Here is a 26,006-nt window from a genome sequence, read left to right as displayed (position 1 = left end):
ACCAGCATCTTAACGGAGTGTGGTGTGTGCATTTCTCAAGGTGGATCAGATTCCCTCTTTAAAACAAGCATATGCTTGTGTGCAGTTATGCTCATGTAGCTTTGCGGTTAATGTCTATAAGTTATTTCACTTGATTGTGAATGTATAGATTCACTGTTGGAATTAGTGGAGTGTGTGGATTGGGGAAGTCAAGGCAGTAGGGGAATCTGTGGGGAAAACCCAATTGACTGGCTTACATGAGACTTCTGAAGACTTTTTCCTTAATTTCTTTGTGTTTTCTCTTTTGCTTCAAGGTTTTTCTTTGTTTGTACGTGTTTAAATACTGTCTCAAAAACATATGCAAACTAGCTGTCTGGCTAAAGATTTTGAAGCACACGGCAGTGGATGAAAGTGGTTGGAGAATACAAAGGAGCACCTACAGGGAAAATGTGCTTTTGCCTCCTGTCCCATGGCTGCCAACAAGACAAACCAGAAGTCTGGGGCTGCTGAAGCCAAATGCAAAACTTCTCTCACTGTGGCCAGAATTTCACCTCAGGTGAAAATACGTATCTGACAAAGGTCTGACTCCTCTCTTGGTTGTAGGGGTGTCCCACATAGTTTGCTGGGCTGCTTGGTGGGATGCAGCCCTAACCTAGATTATGGTCTGGGTCGGTTTCCAGCAGTAGGGTGGCCAAGAGGCATTGCTAAACCTGGGCCTTAGACAGACTGACTCTTTGCATGCTTCACGTAGGTTTTCCTTCTTCCCTACTGTCAGAAGCTGCTAAATTAGAAAGCTCTTACAAGATCCAGCTTTGTTAGAGAAACATATTCAGATAAGGAGGAATTCAATGATTTATTCACCGGATGATACTGAATGAATGGTGTCTGTTTTCTGTGTATGAATCATAATTGACTTTATTATGATGTTCTCAATGTATTCGTTATTTGAACTGATTTCCTGATTCATTCTTTGTCAGTAGATGGGTTGCCAGCAGTTCATTGTGGGTTTTCCAATGTTTAAAATTTAACCTCTTTGTAATAGATATCTGAGTCTTACGATGTCCTTCTTTTTCCTGATTGGAAAAATGGGTGGGGGGAAGGGCTGTTGCAAATACTAATTATGCGCCTGAATTTAAAAATCTTTTTCCTTTTTCTTTTTTTTTTTTTTCTCTTAACGCTTTGAAACACTGTTTTAAAATGCATCCTTTCTAGGCAAAATGCGCTTTCATGCAACTCACTCAAAACCCGTGCCCTTCCCACGTCCTGATCAAGCAACATACCAAAGTCTTACATGACACACAGGTTTTTGCTCTGGTATTTGCGGAGATTGATGTGTAGGAACTCACTTGAAGAATCAGGTTGGAAAAGAACACAGTGAAACAGAATATTCACAGACTTATTTACAGCTTTCTCTCAGTTCTAATAATAAGTGTAAGTGTGGATCATTTGAGCTGCTTCACTCTGTTTTCAGCTCTGCAAATTCTTCAGGGATTGATTTCTTTTTTGGTAGGGGCGTGTATTGGAAAACAGGACACTATCAGGCTAAGTTCACCTTGCACATGTACAGTGTTGATCTCGTACCATGTAATTAAGTTGTGACTCAGGAGACTATCTGCAACCCACGCACCAGTTATCTGACCCTCTGGAATTCTGCCTTCCTCCAAGCAGCACAGTTATGTGGGCTAACAACATGCTAGGTGTTTCGAGGATATTCACTTTGGCTGAGTTTTTTGTTCTGTTTACTGTGTAGATTTATGCACAGGTAAGATTTTTAGGGCAGAGGATATATCATATGAATGTGAAATGACAGTTGATTTTTCTTTTTTTACATCAGCATCCTGAGCCATGGCTCAATTTAACTTTCCCAGTTCTTGTCCTCTTGAGCTGATCGGCTACTCTGTGCATGCATTGATGTCTGTAGAACAAAGTCTCACCATTTGAAACACTTCTGGGTAAATCATTGTATTCTCCTGGTCTTTCATTTGTTCGTTTGTGGGTTAACAATAATATGTAAGTGGTGTTTTGTGAAGTAGGATAAATAAACCTAAGTATAGCTCTTTGTGATTCCTGGGTGGGAACAGAAATACAATGAACTCTCAATACAATTAAAAAGCCGTTAATACTTTTTCTGCTGTGTATATGTAACGGGCAATTGAAATGGATTGAGAGTTTTGATATTTGGAGACAAAAACAATAGTACCTGCTGCTATAATAGAGTCTTTTCCTTTGCATTTTGTTTAATTGCCCCAGAAGGATTTCTACAAAGCCTTCACTGAAAGGACAAAAAGCTGTAGCAGCAGCTCCTTGGAGTGTTCCTGACTCCAGGTAGGAAGTGTCCGTTTGACTTGGGAAGCAAGTTCATGCATCCTGAGTCTCACTGTCCCTTCAGGGTCATCATACTTAAGGAAATTCTTAACCAGAGAGGAATAGGTTGAGGCTCTGAGGATTATCATAGTTGGTGATGCTCTGAAGTACCGTATTAATACTCTGGGCTTTACATTCACATTAATTCTGGGATCTCATAACCTATTAGTAATTAGTGGAAAGTCAGCATGTCCTGTGAGGTAGGTATTAACTCTCTGCCCAGCTATAGTGATGGCTAAATATAGCAGAGCTGTTGTGCATCTGTTTTGTGAGGGGTTAGCCACTGACCATTTGCATTAACAGTTAAAACTTTTATTAACTAATATTAAGCAAGTTTTGATTAGAAAAATCATTAGCGGATAAAAAGGAATAAGTTAAAAAAGTAATTTAGAATAAATGTTCAAGAGGGTGTTTCCTTGACAAGTTAGAACAGTCATTGCTATTTTCATCTTTGTATCCAAGATGCTGGCGAGGAAAGGAAGAGGTGGGGAGAACGCAGCCGCTAGCAGGGGGCTCGCATGCCGAGTGGAGAGTATCGGTATTTACCCCAGCTTTCAGACTTGCCTGCTCAGTGGTAGTTTCTGAAGGACCCAGGATGTTATTAGACTGCAGTCAGTCTCCAGTAACTCTGTCCTTGCAACACCCTAACAGTAAGGCTCCACTACAACACATATAACTGGAGTTTATTACATATACAGATGCCCCATGAGAGCTCAGGAAGCTTTAAGATTCCCTCCTGCACAAGCTCCTTGTGTTGGGATCCATGGCTCAGTCTCAGAGTCATCCCAGGTACAGGATCTCTCCTGTCTGAATCGTGACTGATCCTATTTGCGTTTGCTTACATGTTCAGCTCAACTTTTTCTGTAAACAAAGGAAAGAAATCCATGACAAAGCTCTCAGCACTCTTTTTAATAACAGCATGGTTAGCTATCTTTAAAATCTGCTGAACAATTAAAGACATTCACAGAAACAGCAAAGGCATTCCTCCAGCCCCAAACATCAGCAGCGTGCGGCACATTACGTAATCACCGCTGCTCCCAAAATGGGCCGTGTGGATCAATTGGTCTGTAGGTAAAAACCCTACAGATAACCACTTCTTGCTGGAAAGGGCTTTCTGAGCAATTTTGGAGAGCAGACTGTTAAAAAAAAAAAAAAACGCTTGAGAAATGGCTTTCAAAGAGAAGGAAATCTCACCAATTGTTAGACGAATTGCAGGGACGAATTCAGGCAGGCCTGTCCGCTCTGCGGGAGCAGAAAGCGAGGCACAAAAGAGGTGGCCGGAGGTGGGGCTGGTGGTGGGCTGGTGGCAGAGCAGGGGCTGCAACCCCAGGGGCGGCCATGAGCCGTGAGCTCTACGGTCCCTCTGCAGCATTTTGCTTCAGCCAGGACATCTTCATCCCATGACAATAAAGAGAGAAAATGTGTATATTTATATGGATAACTTTAAAGGCAGTAGGTTTTTTTTTAATGTTAAATTTACAGATAATTTGCATAACTAATTTGTAAGACACAGTGTAAATGATGCTCAGCTGAAGTGACCATTTTGACAAGCAAGTGCAAACATTGTCAGAACATTGGCAGATCTGCTTTGGACAAGACTGGGTTTGACAGCTTTTTCTGTGTGCATCTGGGTTTTCTTGGGGGGGGAAGCAAGGGGGAAGTGCTTCTTGTTTCCCTTTCTTTTTGATATGGGCTACTTAGGAATGTTGCATAATAATAATCCAATTTTTAAATTTTCTACCTAGCTCTGTAGTTGAAGGTACTAAAAAAAATAGCGTGCAAACCAGAAAGACATTTTTTTTGTGCTTGTTGTGCCCAATGCCATTTAAACAAATGCAAGACCATTGTGAAGCATGCAATGCTCTCCACCATCTGACATAATTTAGCTCCAGTTAAAGGTGATGACTTCAAGAGAGCTTGCAAGATGCCTTAACCCAGTGATAGGTATGGATGATGTGGATTGGGAGCGAGAGAATGAATATTTTAAAATTAAAGGAATACTCAAAGTAATTCTTATTTCATCTTAGAATGAAAATGGTAAAATTGGAGGATTTACATGGCTTGATTTTTGGAGTTTTTAAATGCTCACAACTTAAATATAAAACACGGAAACTCAGGTGTTCGTCATTTTAGTGTTTGTCTAGGCCTATAGATCTTTTTCTTAACTTCAATCCTTCTTATGCGTCACTCAGTTTGGGCAGAGTCTTTTCCTGTCAGCTTTAGCTCGTGTTAGCTCTCATGCAGCCCAGTGCTCCCAGCCTCTGGTGGGAACCTTTCCTATAGGACTGAAGTGTGCTGGAAAGCTGGAATGTCAAAAGGTGAATCCCAACACACATCTGCTTGCACTGATGTAAAATGAGCCCCAGAGAAATATTACTTTATTTATATCTAAATACATATTATATATAATTTAAAAATAGAATGCAAGTTAGGATTGGACATTTAATGCTAAGTAGCATGTTGGGGATTTAGAGGATCAGAAAAACGTGATTTTCTCATTCTTGTACTGCACAATTAGTGTGATGTCCCCAGGTCTAGTGGCTTTTTAAGGCCAAAGTGTACAAAAGATGAGAGGGTGCAGAAGCAGATTTTCTGTTGACTTCTGTAATAATTTCACCTGTGGACCATTATTTATCATTGTTCATCTTGATGATCTGCATCTGCTTTAATAAAAAGAATATTTAAGAAACTGTTAGAAAGCTAACTCAATTTTTTTTTAATGCATTATGTAATTAAATCTTCATTGAGATTTGAGAACTGTGCAACCACAAAAGAATTAAAAAAACAAAAACAAGAGTGTTCATATCTTTGTATCTAGAAGCATATTCAGGATAAATTTGCATGCAGAAAGAAAAACGTATGGTCAGTTAAGTATGAGACCATTAAAAAAAACCAACAAAACTATCCCAAAGGCCTGTCCTGCAAATATTAACAGGTGGGTAGGATTACAGAAGTGAATAGCTCCCTTACATACAATAAGATTTCTCTGCCACGTAGTTTAGACATACGCACCTGCAAAATTAAAGCCTGAATGTTCCAAGTCTCTTTCAGCCACGTTAGGAATGAGAAAAGAAAGGAGCTAAATTATGTTTGGTTAACCTGGTACTTTTTCAGGGCATTAAACACAAAGTGGACGTGACCTGACTCTGACTGGATGAGCTTTTCCTAGCTTATTTCTTAATGACGTATTTTGGGGATAGCCAAGCCGTGGTTCACGAGTTCATGCAGTTCACAAGCGGTTTGGGCTGCGGCTGGAGCACGTGAGCAGCCTCATCCCACAGGCACCAGTGGGAGTCTGCAGCTCCATCTCCTTCTGCCTCTCCACCGTTAACTTCTGCCCCATGAAAATCGCAGCAAGTGGTTCAGGCTCAAAAAGACCAGCTTTCATATTCTAACACTAGGTTTTACTGGTATGCATATATGAATGTGCCTTGCCGATTGACGTGCACTTACAAACGTGAAATCTCACCACCAGTGCTCTTGATTTCCACCGGACTATGTGGACTGTTAGTCCTCTTCCCACTGAGTAAGGTATCCAGAAATGAAAATACTGAATCGTTAGTTTTGTCGCAGAGCTAATTTGTGATAGAGGTTTTATCTAAAACCTCTAAACCATTTATCTGCAGATCTACGTTTCAATACGTGGAGACAACCCTGGATTTCCAGTAATATTTTTTTTGCATGTATTGAGTTTGCAGAAGAGCAATCTTTCTCTTCTCTAATCGTTCACTGAGAAATGAGGGAAACCCACCCCCCATCCTGAATGCGAGTTATCTTGTATTTTTGCTAATGTATATAATTACTGATGTGGGTGTTCCCACATCTTAGAATGGAAAAAGTGCTTGCCAAGATTGAAAAACCATAGTAAGCAATATAAATGATTTCTCTCACACACCAGCATTTCTTGCTGAGACAAGTGAACTGGAACTGTGTTTAAAACCATATAATTATACTCCTATATATCATTTATTAAATCAGATTCCCCCACCCTCTCTTCTTTCAAGTCACTTCTGAAAATGCTTTTCTTCCAAGAGGCCTGCTAGCTGGGGTCCTCCCCTTGTAAGAAGTCTTTCCAAACAATGAAAACAAACAAAAATGTAAACAGCACGTCAAGGCGCCGCATGTGACAAGTCCCTGTACCATCACTGCTCTTTGCTTAAATCTTTGCTCCAGCTTCACTTTCACTGCTGTCTGCAGATAGGAGCTATTTTCTGCTTGGGGTCTACCCCAGATGTCCGAGGGTTGCACGGAGCATTTTGATCATCCAGCCTGGCTTTGTCCACGACATGGGCTGTACAATTTCATCTCCCTGTTCCACAGTGCGGGACCGGGCTGGAACTGCCTGTTCAGATGGTCCATGTGCTGTAGAAAGATGTCTGGATTTCCTTATTTCACACTCATTTCTGTGCTGTTTAAAATATAAAGAAGCTGACCTAGTGTTTTCACACCCATGAAACAGAAGGACTAATGAACAATTTTCCAAAGAACACAGATTGTATATGCAAAGGTCCAGTATGCAAATCCTGACTTGTTTATGCCTCGGGTTGTGCATACAAAAAGCTGTTTAACTTTGAGCCAATATATCTTTCTTTCCAGCACCCACACCTCACTCAACCCACCTCCTCTGAGAAAGCCTGGGGAAAAGACTTTATACCATGCTCCAAAGGGCTGGGGAGTATGGCTGTGTTGGACAAAGGGACCATCTGAATATGAATTGGTCCCTGCAATGAAATCCCTTGCAGTTATAACCAAAGTGGAGGTTCTGGCCTGTTGGCTTGTTAGGAGGGTCCTGCCTGTCATGAAGCTTGGAGTTGGTGCAGGCATGTGGGGACTGGGACCACTGCTGTTGAGTTTGTGGTGTAGGTGGGATCGCTCACATTCTTAGAAAAGCTTTCCCCAGTGCGTATTAAGCTGCGGTGGCATCTTTGGGACTTTCAATCACAGTTTGAGAGTCTAAGGACTTGGAGGCTCGTTCTTACCTTGGCAAACATGGGGCTGTGTTGAGACCCCTGCATGGCAGATCATGGAGGCCGGACAAAGGGTTTTTTTCATGTTGAAGTACTAATCCACATGAGCAATAGCTGCTAGTGTGGCACTGCAGTTTTCTCTTATTAGGCTCATTTTATCTTTGGTCATTGTTAGTAACTGTCACTGAGACAGGAAAATTGTATATTAAAGGTTCAGTACGTAAAGGGAAGAGATACCTATACAACTCACTGGTGTGGGTGCGTGATGAAGAGGCGTTAAACTTCAGTCTAATTTTCCCATCAACCTTTTTTTAGTTATTTTTTTGTCCTCTCTTCAATCTATTCAATCTATTTTTAACTTCTGATTTTTTTTCTATCACCCTTTTCTATTACTCCTTTTCTGGTCAATGTTTCTGAAGTGTTGTTATGCAATGTTCTGGTTCTGGTCAAACTCTCCAGCCATGTACTATGAGACTACAGCTCCATCAGTTCCCATGTACTGCTGTATCCAAGATGCCTAACTTGTAACACAAGTGTTTAAGAAGATGTATTTTATATTGGTTTCTTTGGGATTTAATTAAATTTCTTAACGAATCTTTTTTGTACTAGCCAAGTTACCATGTGTTTTAACAAAATGCAATATGAAATAGAACAAAAAACATTATTTGAAAGAAGATGCTGAGAAGTATGGGAGTTATTTATGCTGATTGTTATTTAGTGAATACTTGAAAACTGTCACGTTTGGGACTATCCTTATTAAGAAAGTATTCATTCTCAAGAAAAAACAAGGTACAAACCATGCAAAATATAAAGAAAACAAACTCAGCTATAAGAAAAACAAATGTACTGGGTACCTACCATGATCAAAAATCTGCTGAATTTACCACAACGTCTGTCATAGGAAAAATTGTAACATATTGTTCTTTTATTGTGTTTTATGCCTTTTATTAGCTTGCAAATCTAATTAGGAAACCAATTGGCACACAGTATGCAATGACGGAAGCAGTACCACCTATTCTTGTGGCAGCTTTGGTTTTGCTTTATGGGTGGTCTTTGTTCTTAAAGGCTTATATGAATACCACATATTAGCTGAGCTGGTTCTCCCTTGATGTCTGTGTTGTATTGTACACATGTTGTCACTGTTTGACACTTAAACAATCCAGATTCTTACCCAGCCCATATTTAGTGCCATAATAAACTTCTGAGCATATGTTTTTGAGAGCAACAGTAACATTCATCACTGCAATGTGACATATAAATAAGCACTACTGGAGAGCGTACATGCCTTCAGAGGGCAGAGCTGGACTGGAAGGTGTGTGCTGAAGGGATGTGGCCATCATCTGCAATGTCCTTACTGGGCCTTTTTCTTTGCCTTGTCTCAGTAAATCAAAGCATTTATTGAAGTGACCTACAAAATTCACCCCGTACATGTGAAAAACACACATTGTTACAAAACTTTTTTAGTGAAACATTTCCTGTTTGGGGCTTTGGCCTGACAAGCAGTGGATGTAAGGCATAAACCATTCCTCTTCTCTCATCTAGTTTGTTCTCTCTTGCAGTGGGGAGCTCCTCTGAGGCCCGGTCCGAAGCACCGGTCTGGTAGACACGAGGTACCAACGCTTCCTGCTCCTGTGAGTCTCCTTCTGTTGTTTTTGCAAAATTCCTGTGCTTGTATGGTTTTGTTTTGGCAGAGGATTTTTTTTTCTTTTTGAGGTGGCTTTGGGAGAAATGAAGAGGGAGTTGCAGATGAAGGGCTTCAGGATTTGACTTGTCCCTTGTTCTCTCTGAGCAAGACCAGAGGCTTACAAAGACTAAGGATAGTACAACAGATTTAAAGCATAGTCATATCCTGTCTTAGTTGGGTAAACACATTCTGATTCAATGAGAGCTTTGTCTGAACAAGGACAGAAAAGTTGGGCTCTGAACAAGGAAATAATTTATATAAGTCTTAACGAATATTTAATATGGAGCATTAATTATAAAAAGAGGAGTATATATTTTGATGTCCTGCCTCTGAGTGACAGATCACTTAGTGTCTTCTTGGCCTGAGGAAGACCACCAGCTTACTAATTACTCATGTATATCAATCCAGTGACAGTGTCCTGTTATACCAGTAGCTCTTTAAAGGAACAGGTATAGATGAAAAAGGGAAGATATGTTGAAAACTGAAATTATATAAGAATTATCTGCCTTTATTGCTTTGGTTAATACTTGAATTTTCTATCGATTGACATTGCTGAACATACGCAGAGATTTCCAAGTGCCGGATGTTTGTTACATAAGCACAAGTATTAAAATAATATTACTATAGGTAAATGCAATAATCCTTGAGTTTTCTTGCACTGAAGTGACATTTCTTTGAGGGTAAGTGGCTTTCCTGAGGTAGCCTTTCTGCTCTGTACTTGCTGTTGTAAGTCCATCCACCCTCTTGGACCAGGTGAAAGGGGCCCCCTGCAAACTGTTCGTGTCTCCCATGAGGGGCCAACAGGGCAGCTCTGCAGCAAAGAGGCAGCACACACAGTGCAAGCTTCTACCACAGTGACAATGGGGGAAAAATAATGCAGCATGTTCCAGCCCTCAACAGCAGCTCATTCTATGAACTGAAACAGAAATAAGGGTGAAGCTACCAGGTGCTGTTACAATACCAGCAATGCATGTGCTGAAGACTGACTTTTATTTTTCTTGTAGCAATAACTGTGTGCATCAGCACTGAATCCTACTTGGAAAGTGAGATTCATTCGTATCTGACCTTGGTTTGAGTTTTACCCACTGTCCTCATTAGGAAAATGAAGTCTAGCACCTTGCACCCTTCTATCATCCCCAGAGCATAAGCATTTTGAATCTCCATCAAGGCCTGGACTTTCTGCCCTGATTTCATGCTCTGCATGTGCGTACAGTGTGTGAGAGAGCAGAGAACATTTGAGAATAAACCACATTAGCTCTGGAGGAGAGATTGTAAAGTTTTAATATTATGGTTGTCTAGTTTGATCTAGCATCTGGTCATTGAATTGTATCATTGCAAGAAACAGGAGAACAGCAGCATGACCATGAGGTATATTGTGTTACAGAATGAGGTTACATAGCACCAAAGCACCACCATATTTCAGTAACAAATGCAGCTTCTGGGGAGTTTTGTTATCATTGCATAAGCTTCACTGCTCCCTGGAAGATGACACTGATTCAGACAGAAAACACTAATTCAGTTCTTGCCAGCAGAGCCAATTGTCTCTTTGATTACATTAGACTGACAACTGGTTTTCAATGTCATTGTCAGCCGCAACTTCTCATACACGGGGCACTGGAGCATGAACGGGGCTCCCTTTATTTAATTATTTCTGCCTATTTCTGTATTTGTGAAGAAGGCAAATGTGAGACTGCCATCCAGCATATCAGAAAGCGTCAGGTGTTTGGATTACAAAACTTCAGCAGTGGCACCTGGCCTCCCTTTTAAAGGCAGGTCCTGAACGGGTGTGTCACCCGAGAATGAGCTTGAAACTTTTGTTTTGTCGGTTCCTGTTTATCGCATTAAATTATTTGCTGAACGACTATATTTATTTGGTAAATGAGATGTAACTGGAACACTGGATGCAAGCTGCCCACTGCAGGCACTTGCTGTATAAAATTTCCCTGGCTTTGGTGGGTGGTGTTTGGGCATGCCAGCCTTGTGGTCCGTTCATTCCCGAGTCTGGATGAGCACAAAGCCCAGGGAATATCTGTGCCGGCACACGGTGCGGATCCAGATGTGGTGGTGCTGAGGGGACGATGCAGGCTGCGAGGTGCCTCGGTAGGCTTTGGGATGTGCTCGTCTCAACCAGCACGGGCAGCCACCAGGGATCTCTCTGATCCAACCACACTTGGATGGTGCTGGGCTGTCTCCACCTTCCCCCCTTGCACATAGACCACGGGCTGTCGAGGTACAGCCTGGCCACGAGCTGTCCGCCATGCTCTCTGAGCTTTCACTCAGGCCGTGATTTGATGCATTTTATGGAGCCCGGGACTCCCAATGGTGCTCTAGTGCTGTGCTCACGTACAAGTGTCTAAAGCTACAGCGGGTGGCCAGCCCCTCTGCCCCCAGCACATGCCAGCCCCTGCAAGTGGGATCTGGGGACCGGGGGGCTGCTGGAGGTTCAGGAGCAGGCTGCAGGGCTTGGACTCTTTGTGCAAATTTTCCTGTTCCCTCTCAGCAGAGAAAGGATTAAAGGTGGTGTGGGGCAGGGACATTTTTTTGTTTGTTTCAAATCTTTTCATTCTCCTTCTCTTGAATGGAGTATGGGTGGGTTTGCTTTTTGTTTTGTTTTAATGTTTTCTTCCCTGTAAGGGTTATAAATGTTTTTTTTTTTTTTTTAAATACAGCTGATTTTTTTCACTAAATATAGTTTCTTGAAGACCTGTGGGCTTAAGCAAAACAAGAGATTGACAATAAAATCAAGAGAAGTATCAGCAATGAAGGTTGCTCTGCCAAATAATATGCTATTAAAATACTATTTTTGAATGAGTTTTATGTACTATTCCTGGTGTATTAGAAATACCCCAGGAGGTCTTAGAAATGAGTTGGTGATCAAAGAGGGAGCTCCACGAGCTTACAGTAGCTCTGTGAAATGTAGCCCCATTAAACGGCTGCTGCCAACTCTGCGTGATTCTTCCATGCCTGCAGAATAAGAGATTTATGTTCTTCATAAACGTGTATCCTATTTCTGAATCCTCTTCTACTGCTCCCATTGCCCAAAAGCCAAACAAAGCTAACCTCCTCCAGGTCCCAGAGTGAAAAAATGCAAACACACTGCATTTAAAAGTAGATTTAGCAACTCCAAAGTGGGCGATTTGGTTCCACCCATCAAACCTGAGTTCTCTGATCTAAAGTCAGATGGGTGCTACTCCTAGCGAGATGTGTGCCAAATCTAATTAAGCTTTGCATAATGTGCATCTTGGGTGATTTGATTTATTAGCTTTGTTTGAAGAAAGTAATAATAAAAAAAGAAAATGGCTTTGGTAATAAGCCGTTTGAATTCCCTGTGCAAGTAGGCACAGTCCCTCCTGGATCTCACTGCAATGCTCACGGGGTGTGCAGGTTCCCTCTCAGCAGCCTGGTGCAGTGCTGGGGCTGGGGTCCCACTCCTTCGCTCTCCTGGCTTTTGCCTTGGTGTAGGTATGCAGGTGGTCCCCGTGTCTAATGATTTCCTTTCTCACCGCCACCGTACCCAACAGGAATTCTCACGTTTCTCCGTTTGTACCAGTGGAAGTTATGCAGAGAAGGACTGGAGATGGCTGTAGTGTGCAGCACAGAGGCCTACATTAGCACTAAATGCTGGGATTTGCAACTGGAAAAGTAGTTCCAGACCCTGTGCTAGTGCAGCAAGGTTGCTTTTGATACCTAAGGTAGCTCTTAGCTATCTCGTTATTAATTTGAGGTGTGCAGTGCAGGCATGTCCTGTGGCTTAGATCCTCAACAACCCCAGTCCTATCGATTCTGGTGGGCCAAGTTATGGCGGTTGGCCATGGCGCTATCTCATATCCTGTAGCGTTCCTGAAGCTGGGTTCTCGCTTGCCATCCTAATACTGGCCTGTCTGTCTTGTCTTTGATGTCTTGTGCTCTGTGGGTTATGGAGGAGTGTTTCCTGCAGGGCTCCCGATAAGGCTACCTCTAATTCCAGCAAGGAGAGTCTCAGGGAGACCTTCTGGTCCCTTTGCTTCCTTCATCCCCTAAAGCATCATCTCGTGGGTCTATTGCAGCATGACCCAACTCGAATCTGCATTTGTAAACATCAACATTGCAGTGCTGGTGTTCATTGCACAGCAGGGAAAGATTTACTGGAAAGTGGCACGCACTGAAAATTTATAGATGCTACTTGAGTGGCTGCAATAGCTTTGCCCTGGGATCAGATGGAAAAACAATTGCCTTGGGGTCAGATCAGCAGTGATATTTCAGCATATAACTTCCAGTAATTTGAATGTGAATAAGGGGCTAATAGGTCTGGGTTTCCGGAAATTAGAACCTCTCTTCCCCGTCCTACTCTTTAACTGCAGTAGGCACAAAACCATGACCAAGCGCTGAGCATCTGCAGTTTCTGTTCAGTGGCTATGAATTACTTCCAGAGAAAATGTCTGAAATTTTTATTTGGCATTGACAGTGGGAACAAGAGCTTTGAGGACTATCAGTTCACAGGGCTGTTGTGTTATCCTAGGGTACCAATAATGAATTGAAGAATAATGGATTCTAGGAATGTTCCTATTACCCCACAAAGGGAAACAATGTCCGTTTGTCCTCACTAGTTCTAGGATGATCTCTTCTAAAACCTTTCAGGTTATTGCTGTTTACAACCTAGAAATTGGGAATTAGATGTAGAGCCTGATTTGGTTTTAGCTGGTCACAGGATGTCTTGGTATTTTATATTTGGTGATTATTGGGATATACAACCCATGTGTAAGTGCCAATGTGTCTCTTCAGCACTATTTCATGCTACTGTGAAACAAGGCACATGATAGGAACATGCCTGCATGATCTGATGAAATATTTCTTTTTTTTTTTTTTCATTTGTTAAACACATGTGGCATATCACTTATTTTGGAGAATATCCATAGAGTAGAAATGATTAAATGCGAGTTATTTTTTGCTATGCAGTTCTTTCTGTTAGAAAAATCAGATGTGATTATACTAAAATAAATAAATAAATAAAAATCAAGCTCTGAAATGCTTTACTAGCTTTAATGAGAGTAATTCCTTTTTTTTCTTTGTAAAAAAGAATCCATTTTCTTTCCACTGAAATGAGTGAAGAGAAATACACGGATTAATAGCAATTTTTTGACATAACTTGAGTGTTTTGGGTTTTTACTGTTTTGGTCAAACATACAGCTGAACTTTGCAGCAGAAACATTCACCTAACATACTGATATTAAGCAAATATCAGTAAATATTGTGAAAAACACTGAATACATCGACATTCTCACCATAATAGTATTTCACTACAGCCAGGCACCAGGAACAAGTTGTGCAGCCTGTTGTGTATAATCAATATGCCTTGAATATTAAATATGAATATATTCAAAATTTACTTAAAGACCATTAATACCACCCAGAACTTACCCAGATATTAATTTTCAAATAACGTACCTGGTGAAGGGGCAGGGAGGAACTGGGAAGGAGTTGTGAAAATATTTTGCCAGTAGTTTTTTGACAGAGATGCAAAATGGGTCAAAGCAATGTTTCATTATGAAAAATTCCCATTCTGGTGCAGCTAGCCCCTAAATGAAAGTTTGGCACAGAAATGCAGAAGGCGCATTTGCTTTCCAGAGGGTCACTGCTTTGTGACAGTGACCATTTACCTGCTCCAGCTGTACAATGATTCTGGCATACAGGGGAAAATCACAGAAGGAGCCTGGGGAGAGTGAGAAGGTTTTCTGTAGTTGTGGTAATGAGCAGAAGGGTCTTGGGTAGGCGTCTTTGCAATTATGGGGTCTCCTTTGTCCTTAGAAAACACAGTGACGAAGTGAAAGCTCCTGTCCTCATCTCCTCGATTTAACCCCAAGACAGAAGCTGGGATTTTCAAAGGCACCTGAGAGCGTGAGTGCTCCGCTCCCATTGAATTTTAATAGGTTTTGAATGCTTGACTCCTTCAGGCTTCTCTGCAAACCTCAGCTTTGGTTCATCTGCCTGCTTAGGGGCTTGACTAATAAGGTTTTAACCCAAGGGGCAAAACCTCTTTCATGCAAGTCAGGTGCTCTCTTCCAAAAAGCTGTGTGTATGCAGGGAATCTGCACCCTTCGTGTGCGTGGAGAGGGGCCTATGGAGGGGCCAAGGGAAGAGGAGTTTATTTTTAAACTGGTTTTACTGAGTTCCAGACAGCGCTGCGCACCGCCTCTGCTGACTCTGCAGGCTTCTCTGCGCTGGGCTCCATCTGACAGTGACTCAGAGGCAGCAAGAGAGCGATTACGGCTCCTGGCTCTAACGTTGAGTCTGTTGGGAGGAGGAGGATAATTCATTAATTTATTTGGGACACTGGATGGTTTCCTCGCTGTCTGCAACAACTGGGTGTGAGCAACCCCAGCTCCAGCTGCTGGCAGACGGGTTTTGCAGAGGCAACACAACGTTCCCTCCCCAGCGCTGCCGGCCGGAGAAGCACGGCAGCCAAGGCGGACAGGGGGCTTGGGGAGCTCGGCGTTCAGTCCTCACAATGCTCATGTGTTCGGTAGTGAGAGATTGCTTTCAATGCCTGCTAGGGGAGTTTGCCATAGCACAAAGTCTTTTCCTTTCCCCTGGAAATGGTAGCGTCTCCGTGGCAGTGCCGTTTGGCTGGGAAGGGATTTGTTTGGGAGCACGAAGGGTAACCAGCTCCCATGGGCTTAGGGGCTTCGCCAGCCTTGTGCTGAGCTGGTGCCAGCTGGTTCCACTGAAGCCAATGGACATGTCCCTGAGGCTACATATCAACTGACGAGTCAAAGACTCAGAAAATTGTAGTCATGTATTTCTTCTGTTAGCACGAATCAGGAGCGGCTCCATTACAGAACGTGCTATGGTACTGGAGACAACAGGGAAGCTTACTAGTGTTTTTAAAATGAGTAAGATTTCCCCGAGTGCCAAGTGTAATCAATTATTAAAATTATTTAAAAAAATAAATAAATCCATTTCTCACAAAGGTGATCCTCCATCCTGACCACAGTTTAATCTTTGCACCTCAGCTCCCTCTGAAGGAGCCACAGAGCTGTGAATGCAATGCCACCGGAGGAAGGGCTGGGCTGGTCTACCCTACCCTACCCTACCCTACCCTGCCATTTCATATCTGCAGCTGCAGAAACAGCATTTCATTTCCTACTCTCTGAGCTGCAATTACCATAAATTGAAATCTACCTACATATGCATTATTTAAAGGTAAATGTCAGAGGGTCAATATCCTGACGGGGAATTTTGCATGCTGCCGTAAAATAAATATTTACTAGTAATGACAGTAATAATACATTAATCTTCTGTTCGGTTTCTAAATGTTTGCTCTAATAAAATAATAATAATAGAAAAGTAAAATCTCCATTCCTCTATGGTGCAAGGACAAAATATGAAATATGCATTCCAAACACTGTGATTAAGTTAACAAATGATGTTTTGCTAGAGAATTAGGAGACGTGATTTTCAAAGACTTCTATGGAGTTTGTTTTGCCATTAGTCTTAATCTCTGCAGGATGTGGTAAAGAAGATTAGTTTTGGCAGTTTAATACTTACAAAGAAAAATATTTTGCAAAATCTATCACAACTAGACAATACTTAAAACGTTTTATTTACCAAAGGCCATTTTTTCAAACGTGGTCAGTGTCCATTACAACACACTCTTCCCAGAGCTCTCTGTAGCCGCAGCTGAGATTAGCTGTTTGGGTCGCGTGTTAATATTTTGGACGTGATTGTGAATGTAGCGTTGCAGCATTGTGTTGCAGCAGGAAAACCAGCCCCCAGAAATTGCAGATACAGAGATATGTGTTGGCTCCAAAGTCCATTTTTTAATCTTGATTTCAAGAAGTACTGAATGGAAAATTACTTTAGGGCTATGCATTTTAAATGCTTGGCTACCAAGTAGGAAATTTTAAAAGCATCTGAGTAATTTCTGAACATAATCCCACTCACTTTTACATGAGACTGGTCCTGAGAATTTTTGGGAGAGACTCTTCAAATCCACTTTAGGTGGTTAAAATAACTTTTTTCTATCTTGAGGAGCAAGATACGAAATGTTAAGAAGCTAGCGTGGTGGATCTGACGGTAATTGCTTCCGTTAAGTAGATGATTTTTAGCATCCTGTCAGCCCATCATTTGGTGGACCTCCTTGTGGAACAAGCCCTTCGTAAATGTGGGTTGAAAACCTGGTTTTAATTTGTGAGTCACCTTGAGTGGAGCTCAGGAGAGGCATTTTGACTACTGCAGGTGGCTGAAGCCCTGAGTCTGTCTCTCATCTGCAGTTATATTCTTGAAGTTTCACCAGCGTATTCCACAGCTGATTTTTTGGGTTGGAAACATGGTGAAAACATAAACACAACCTAGCATCTCATCACTGCTTGGCTTGGACAGAAATTACATAATTGCACTTTTTGCTAGGAGGAACTATTTTGAAGTGATAATGGTTTTCTTAAAGAGACGCTGTGAAGATATGCATCAAATATTTATTTCCATAAAAAAATCCATCCTCAGCCATGAGATGAGCACCACCTTGGTTTATTAAAACTGAAAATGTCTTAATAATATGATTGACTAATGAGTTGTATGACCCTGCAAAGGGAAGATGGCAGCTATTCCCGAACTGCTCTGTAATTACAATCTGGGATGAGGGATTTGATCTTGCAGTCATGCAAAGGGAATTTTTTGAGTGTAATGAAGGTGGAGCCGAAGGTAGAATGATTTCAGTTAGCCGTAGGTTGGTATTTTGTCTTTTTTTTTAAGCTGTAAACCGGAATTTAATGCATCTAACCATAGACACCAAACTTGTAAATGGATTTAGACTCTGGTGCATGACTGTGGGTTTCCAACAATGTTCCAGGGATTTTTCAAAAACCAGACGCCTATTGGTATAGATTAATTTATGTCATTCACACATTAATTGTGGCACTTGTTCGTATCTCAGAAAAGCAGCATATTTCACAGGTGAAAAACACCAGTGAGTCCCTCCACCCTCTGTTGCCAGTGCCCATGCCTGCTCTGTCCTTAAAAAGCTGGGTACTCTAGACTGCAACAGCTGTTCCCTGAGGTCTAACCATCTGTCCTAGAAAGGTGACAGCCTTCCAAGTGAGATACCTGTGTGTCTGACAATTAATCACATGTCCTACTTCCTAAAGTGAAGTTCTGGCTATGAGCATATTTAAATAATTTGTGCATTGTTGTCTTCAGGTAGATATGCCCTACTATTCATCGGTAAGCAGAAGTTCAAAACCCCACTCAAAAAAAAAAAAAAAAAAACGAAAAACAAAACTCCCACAGATTGAATGAGTCTTCCTCTGGATTGATACTTTTCGATCGTTTCTAGTGGGCTGGGTGCACTTCTTTATAAAACGTTTAAGCCTTCTCATTATAGGTTTGCCTTTTAAAATTATCTAAGTCCCTGCAGTCCTTCAGGTCTGCAGACCGCAAGCTGAAAGCCAGCGGTGTGCACACCTTATCTGCAGGGCTGCGTAGTCGAGCGCGCTGTATGTGTCTGTCTGTCCTTTCACCACCCACCCATTCACAGATATGAGGGGTCTGAAAACCTGATGAACTTCAGTGACTTTGTCAGAGGGATCCAAGCTAGCTCACGGGACCTTGGCGCTAGAGTTAGGAGGAAGCACCGTATTTCACTTTTCTGTTTCATAGCAAGAGAACTGTTTTTGTTTCCAAAGATCTGTATCAGGGAACTTGTCTTCCAAAGAGCGCCGCTCGTTACTGCAGCCACCTTTATTTAAGGTAAAGCCACAGCTCAGCAAAAGCTAAAGAAATTGCAATGGTTATTTTCTAAATTAGATTTTAAATGATGTTAAAATGTCAAATTTTAAATTTCTTGCAGGGTCTGGGACCAGAAATTGGCTTGCATTAATTGCTGGTTTTATTATTTCTGGACAATTTTAAATTTAGGAAAAGAATTAAGCCTGGTAAATTCAAAACTTTTTTTTTTTCCTAAAACATTTTTATCAACTGAAAAGTTGTGAAGAAGTTGAAAGAAACATTTGGTTAGAACCAAAGTAAAGCAGTTTCTTTATTTTTGGACACTTCACATGTAAATATATGAAATTGCAGAACGAACAACTGCTTAGAAAAGAAATCAATTATTTCAGTAAGAGCCGAAATGAGAAGTTGGAGTTTTCAGGGAAGTATTTCTGTTTGTTTTGGTCTCTGAAGGGAACGCTTGGCTGAAACTGGCACAGAGGCACTGCTTCAGGTTTGCTGAGTGTGCAGCTTTAGCCTGAGCACTGTGGAAGGTTTTTCTGGCTGTTGGAGAGCCACGGAAAGCTCAGGAGAATTTTCATGTATGTTCATGCAAACGCTTTATCACTTTATTTTTGCTTGTCCCCCCAGATAGAATACTTTCACTACCTTACCAAACCAACATCATTTACACATCAAAACAATAATTCATTTTCAGCTTCAGCCCTTCATTAAAAAGATAAGTAGGGCTTAATTGGTATCTAGTGCCTGTGTAGCTATTCTGTACTAGAGAGGAGTTAAGTGGGGTTTCTCAGACAAGGGCCTTGGGCAAGCCCTCTGTCTGGGATGAATTTCTCCCCAATTAAACTCATTTGTTTTCACATTCACATAATGGCACCTGAGATATGGAATGTCTCAACCACTTCCTTCAGCTTTTTTCTGAGGGTGGGGAATTGTTTAAATCTGAGCTGCAAACTCATTACTGCTGAATATACCGTGCAAATAAATGTCCAATGTGCTGGAGGATTATCTGATTAAAGAGGTTAAATTATCCTCTTATTACTTTAATAGTTTATCTTTTCTGAGGTTCAGGTAGAATGATGTTTTATTGAAGATATGCCAAGAGGTGGAGTTCTGCCCTGGATTATGTTTAGGGTAGAAGCTGAGTTTGAAGCTGAATCAGAGGTGCCAAATCTTATGACCTGTTCATGCCAGAGTAGGATTTAGGGTGGTGGGAATTGTGAAAGATTTGCCATCTCAAATGATTATGAGAAATGTTCCCTCCACGAAGAGCTCTGCTGCATCTGAGCTGGGACTGGTCTGACTCAGACAAAGAAGCCCGGACGGTTCAGATCAAAATTCCGAGGGATTTTGCTGAGGTGTTATAACAAAACCTACCTACTAGGCTAGCTCGCTGCATTGCCTAGAACCAGGCAAAAAACAGAGCTGTCATCTTATCTGAATTCTTTCATTTTTCTTTCTTTCTTTTTTTTTTTTTTTTTTAACCTCTATGTTTTCCATATTTTGGATTCCTGTAATTAAAAGTGAAGAGAGGAGACACAGGGCTGATCTGCACTGAAGCAGTTATGGCTGCTCTCAGTCTGACCAGTGGGCCAAGCTTTTATGGGCACTTGGATGCCTAAATGATGCAGCAAACAGATGCCCACAGGTGGTGTCATCCCATTGGAAGCATGGTATTTTTGGAAATCCCAGGCAGATATTGTGTGGAAATCAAATATCTTCGAGATCTTTATTCTGCTTTTACTTTTGAGCCAGCTGCCTCCTTGCAGAGCTGCGAAAGACAGCATCCTCTGCTGGAAGCCAAGACCGACAGCTCCTGGCCTCGCCTCTGTTATCGGCTCTCTGGGGAGGTCCGTGCGAGGTCAGGTGTGAAGCCCAGCTTTGGTGGTCATCTGCTCCAGGGGAACGCAGACCAGTGGCTGGGCACAGGGTAGAGCAAGTCTGGAGCCTGCCTAGGGGACGGGAGGAACTTCAGCCTGCTGAGCCCTTCATGCAGCTCCAAAAATGCAGCCCTGTGTACATGGGGGACGGCAGCTCCTGCTGCTGTGCTGGGGCCACGGGGCTGCGTGGGCATCGGGGGGCCGGGAACATCACCCAAGACCCTCTCATATTTGCTCAGTTCCCTTTCACAGCCAAAACAAACAAACAAAAAGGATCATCCTGAGTCATGTTTGTATTGTGCTTTCAGACTTCTGGGTGGAATAAAAATGTTAGAAGGATTTATATTATTACTCATAAATAAATACGCTGATGGGACGCGGGATTTTCTTGCCCTCTTCTGCTGAAATCCTTCACATCAGGAAGCTCGATACAGAGCCTCTGTTCCACCAGGCCACAGATGTCCAGATGGAACAAGAGAAATAGCTCGATATATTTAAATACTGTCAAGAAGTTCATCTTTCTTCCAGTTTGGCATTCCTTGGCGTGTTAATAACCACAAGAATTAGAGATGGAAAGATGTAGTGTTGCAAGAACAGCAACATGGGTAGCTACGGAAAATTATCTCTGTCTCTGTCTGGCATCAGGAACGAGCAAAGAGGACACAACACGGCAGAAACTGAGCCTGCAGCTTCTGCGATCAGAGCCAATAAACAGTAGCATTTTCTGTATACCTCTGAAAGGCTCTGGTTGCACAGAGAACAGCGCGTGCTTCAAACCACGGTGCCGGATTTGTGTGGTCTAAATCTGCGCCCCAGCAAGATGAATCAGGCGGGGTGTCTTTTCCGTAGTGTTGCATCTGTAGTGGCTGCAACGTAATGTCTTGTAGCAAACTGCACCTTAAAAAAATATTAAAAAGAGCAACCATGCAGGCAAGAAGAAGCATCTGCATTTGCTAAACTGGATCTTTTTGTCAGGCATTGTGATCAGGCTGACAGTTAGCCCTGAGGAAAGTTATAAATTCTGCGCTGAATTGCGGTACAATCTTTCACCATGGCATTTCTGCCCTCTGGCCACGCTCTGGTTATCCATAATTGTGGCAGATAATGGTTTTTTATGGCTGGAAACATTCTTTGCAGGCACAGGGACAATAACCAGGGCTGAAAATGTAATTAAAGTGAATGGATGAACTTTCTTAAAGAAACAGTGTAGATTATTACTGGAGCTTAACACCCAAAAAGCCTGGGGCAAAATGGCAGCATCTGAAAAAACTTGTATAAATTTTAAATGTAGGCCAAGCTTCAAGGTGGATATTAGATTACAGAAGGAAAACTGAGACATTTGATGTAACAGATAACTAAAGGCTTAGATCATCTCCAGAAATATAAACTAATGTAACACATCTTTCTCTGTCAGTTGGAATATGTTGTTAGTGTTCAGTGGCACTTTGTTTTCTCAGACCTATGGAGGTTTGTTGCAGATTTTGTCCACTTTTGCGGCTGCAGAAGAATCTTCCTGAAAGAAAAAAAAAATCAGAGTAGAAAAGAGATTTGGTATCTCTTCTGTTTGTAATACCTATTTTATATCATAAAGTGCACCAGATTTATTTTACATAGCACCGTTAAAGGTCTGGAAAGCTGTGTTGTTTTTCTTTTTTTTTTTAATTGAACAGTTCCAAAAAGGCACAAATGAATAGGTAATAGCACATCTCTATTTATTACAACACTTCTGCAACTCTAAAAGTCAAATAAATCATAGCACAACACTCATCCATTCCTGTTTGTCTCCTCTCGGGGCCACATGAGTTACGTACAGGTAATTCCTTTTCCCAGATGGAGACATTTTCTCATGAGGCTGAAAGCTTCCCAGCTTCTTCAAAACATCATTGTTCTACACCTGCTGATGAGCAACATGAGATAATGCGTTAATTATTATTAACAAGGAGCTAATATTTCTGGGAGTATTACTTTAACCACTCATGAATGCAATCCAGATATGGCCAGCTGAGCCTTGGCTCCCGTATTTCCCGTGTCCCGCGTGCGGAGGTGACGCTGGGCTGGCACTGCGGGCGCTGCGGTGTGCTGGCTCTGCTCGCAGCAGGGACTCGTTGCGGGGCCTTTTCACATTGTCTTCCCGGGCTGCTCTTGGTTTGCATGCATGAAAACTAGCTGCAAAACTTAGGAGCGATCTGATTTTTTATCGCCTTCTATTTTTAGTACCCGACTCTATTCCCACAGCAGCATTCCCGCAGACGCACCACGGCAGCAGAAGCACAAGCACCGCGCAGCCGCTCGTGGCACAGGTGTAGCAGCTGACTGCCCCGCCGACTGCAAATGAGGACAGCTTTCTGTGTGGGATAAAATGAGAACTGGCAAAGCTGCTTTGTGTATTTTAAATAAGCTTCACAGTTAAGGATATATTATGTTAATCTAGAACCACAAACAATACAGGCATCTGGTTTTCTGCACGCTTTATATCTGGTAAGTGAGCTTCATCTTCGAGGTATGGGCTCATAAGACCTAGCTGAATTTTGAAGCCATGTGCTTTTCTCAGCAAACCATTTTCTGTTTGTCTGAGTTCATTGTGTAAAGGTGGGTCTTGTGGAAAGCATCACGGACCAAAGGGGTAGCTGAGGATGGTCTCATCGGAGCAATTAAAAACTGTAGGGTGGAAGAAGGGGCATAGGAAAGAGACCTTACAAGGATTATTTGAAGCTCTGCTAGAACATGTTCTTGGCAGAAACCTCTGCCCAGTTGCATTTCCTGGTTGCCAGCACCAGAGACTTGCATCAAGAGAGAAATTTTCTTTTCTGAAGAACAAGAAATATTGTCTGCATGACAAACGAGGAATTAACGTTCTGCAGCACATTCAACCCTCAGTGGGCCTTTTCCCTCTTACAGTGCCGCCCCTCTTAGCAAATAGCACCCAAGTGCCGCATGGCATTACGGTTTTGGGGTGTCGCCAGTGCCATGTCTTGTCTCTCTGAGTCAATGGCAGCAGCCTGGGGATAGAATTGGCTGCATGTGGCCAAAGTTTGTCTCCAAGCTGTTTAGCTGGGTGAGAGGGGTGTAAGTGGAAGCAGAATCTGGCCCCGTGCATTGCCCTGAGCACAGCAGCTGTTCTTGCTGCCCAGGCAGCTTTTCTCTGCCACTGTTCGTGGTGGTTCAGGCTGCTGGAAGGCTGTCGCATGTCTGGGAGTCCATGACGGATCCCATCTATTTTGAATTTCTTTATTTTTCCTAATCTCCAAGTGAAAGACGATCTCAAAGTTTGTTCCTCTTGCCCTGTTTCAGTTATACAATAAAGAGGGAACGTTAGTCAGAAGAAGGAGATTCCCACAAACTGAGGTCTAAATTTTGTAGAAGAAAAATGCTATGGTAACAGCTGAGCCTAAAGAAAATGGTAGGAAAGCTCACTTTCATTTTTGTCCAATGGCTTTCCTGTTATTGGTACTCTGATCCACCCACACAAAATGGAGGACCGGGAATTTGGGTTTTGTTTATTGTTCTCCGGGATTTAGCTCCTTCTTGTAGCTCAGAATATTTTCTTCTTTAAAAAGATGGTAGGAAAAGGGGAAAATCAGCTAAGATACTGCCAAAAAAAATCTATTTCCTTTTTCTGTATGAACTTAGTTAATTTATACATGGCTGACTCACATTATGGAATAAATATCATTGACATGATCCCACCTGACAAGATCACGTGATATGCCATATTAAACTTAAAGAAAAAATCTTTTAAATCAGATGTCCTCCATCAATTTCAATTTCAGAGTAAGGTAACTTAAAGCATTTGGCATATGGAAGAAATTCTGGTGTCTGTCTTGAGTAAATGACTCCATGTATTATAGTTATTGCTCAGGGTATGGATCAGAAAATACAGTTAAGAAATTTGTCGCTTTTTAGTGGGACAATTCAAGAAACATGATATATTTTTTTTTAATTTTTCTTCCTAAATGCAAACCAATGCAACAGACACACCAGAACAAGCAAAGCGCTGAGTAGAACATTTCTCTCAATTAACCATGCTGTTTATCTACACATATAACATGTTGCTACATGTTTTTGATTAATACAAACGCTCAGCTCTCGGTATGAATTTCTGTGCGTATGAATGTACAGGATAAATCCTCTTAGCTCATGAGAAAAAAAAAAGGCCTTCAAAACTAAGAAGATAGGAAAATTATATAATACCCATCCAACAATACTGAGTCTAGAGAATATGCGCGTGTATGCTTTTGTCTTGCAGGGTATGTAGAAAGAGGACAGGAAAGGTCAGCAGTGCTTGGTAGCATATTACAGTGCTCTTCCTTGGTCAGTTATCAGGAATGAGAGGGAAAAACAAAACCAGCCAAGCTGGTAGTGTTCAGAAGGTGGGAAACCTTTGGTTTGGAGGAATGGATTAATATGGACAACTCTAATACTTTTTCTGGCTAGGGAGGTTTGATATATTTTTGTGGGTGCTTGCTGGGTTCTTTTAGTGGTGTTGTGAAGTGGGCGTCCTTGATTAGTCACAAGGTTTTGAATGTGAAGAGTATGTTCCCATCTGCTGATGAGAACCAAAGACTCACAAATATCAACTTGGAGGAAAAACATTTTAAAGTATCCTTTAAAATCTCTTATATGCTAGAGGCAACTTTGCCATTCATTTAAAAGTTTGTTTTCTTTTTGGCCACTTTTCCAAACAACAGCCTGCAGTTGGCTCCTCTGGCTGGTTGCTCCCTGCCCTGACGGCACTCTGGGTTGGGCTCGTGTCTGGGGCTGTTTCTTTGCCAGGGTGGAACTTTGGACCGAAAGGCTCCATTTGACTGCAAAATTCCCTCTTTTAAAAATGGCGGTTTTCAGTGCTAATGAAGAAATTCTACAAGAATTCTGCAAGAATTCTGCAAGAAATTCTTATTTTAAAGAAAAGTCTTGCCAGTTGTCCTTTAATTCGTGCTCTGATAATAGTCATTTGCAGACAAATGAATTAATCTCCATGCTGCGCACACACTTATTTTTAAAAATTACTCAACAAATGCCAACCTGCAAGTTTATCTTTATAAAAGTCTGAGCTCAGATTCATCTGTTCTGTAGCTGTGGTGCTGGGGAACATTTCCCACTGTGACGGGAATGGCAGCATCTCTCCCACCATTACAAAAATGCCTAGCAGCTCAAACATCAGGGTGTGAAAAACCCCAGTGTGGCAAGGAAAATACCACACCAGAGAGGTGAAACTACTGAAATGAAGTAGTGCTTGCTACTCTTTTTTGGTCTTTTCCAAATCTGCTCCTGCAAACAGGAGACTGCTGGGCAAGGGAAAGCAAGGAGGGGTTTTGCTGGGGGAGAGCAGGGCAGCGCAGCGGTCCCGATGAGTGCTGCCGAGGGAATTGTGTGCAGTGTCGTGGAAAGGGGATTTGCCACCTGCGGGCTTGCTGCAACTCGATGCTGTGCAGG

At 42.0% G+C, this 26,006-nt stretch overlaps 1 protein-coding gene across 7 annotated transcripts in view; it reads left to right on the top strand.

Moving 5' to 3' along the window:
- The window catches only part of SPO11 (SPO11 initiator of meiotic double strand breaks), a 322,526-nt gene that overhangs the window by 74,468 nt on the left and 222,052 nt on the right, over window positions 1–26,006 (top strand). For 6 of the 7 annotated variants that reach the window (XM_066978359.1, XM_066978361.1, XM_066978360.1 and 3 more), the window contains one exon: window positions 8,870–8,941. The gene's annotated coding sequence lies outside the window, so the exon portion shown is untranslated. Of the gene's footprint in view, window positions 1–1,904; window positions 2,305–8,869; window positions 8,942–26,006 lie in introns of those variants that run through there. The other variant, XM_066978363.1, reaches the window with a different exon arrangement.

Source organism: Anser cygnoides, chromosome 16 (assembly GCF_040182565.1).
Source record: "Anser cygnoides isolate HZ-2024a breed goose chromosome 16, Taihu_goose_T2T_genome, whole genome shotgun sequence".
NCBI classification, from domain to species: domain Eukaryota; kingdom Metazoa; phylum Chordata; class Aves; order Anseriformes; family Anatidae; genus Anser; species Anser cygnoides.
The sequence above is the reverse complement of the archived record's forward strand: the minus strand, read 5'-3'. Positions and strand labels throughout refer to the sequence as shown.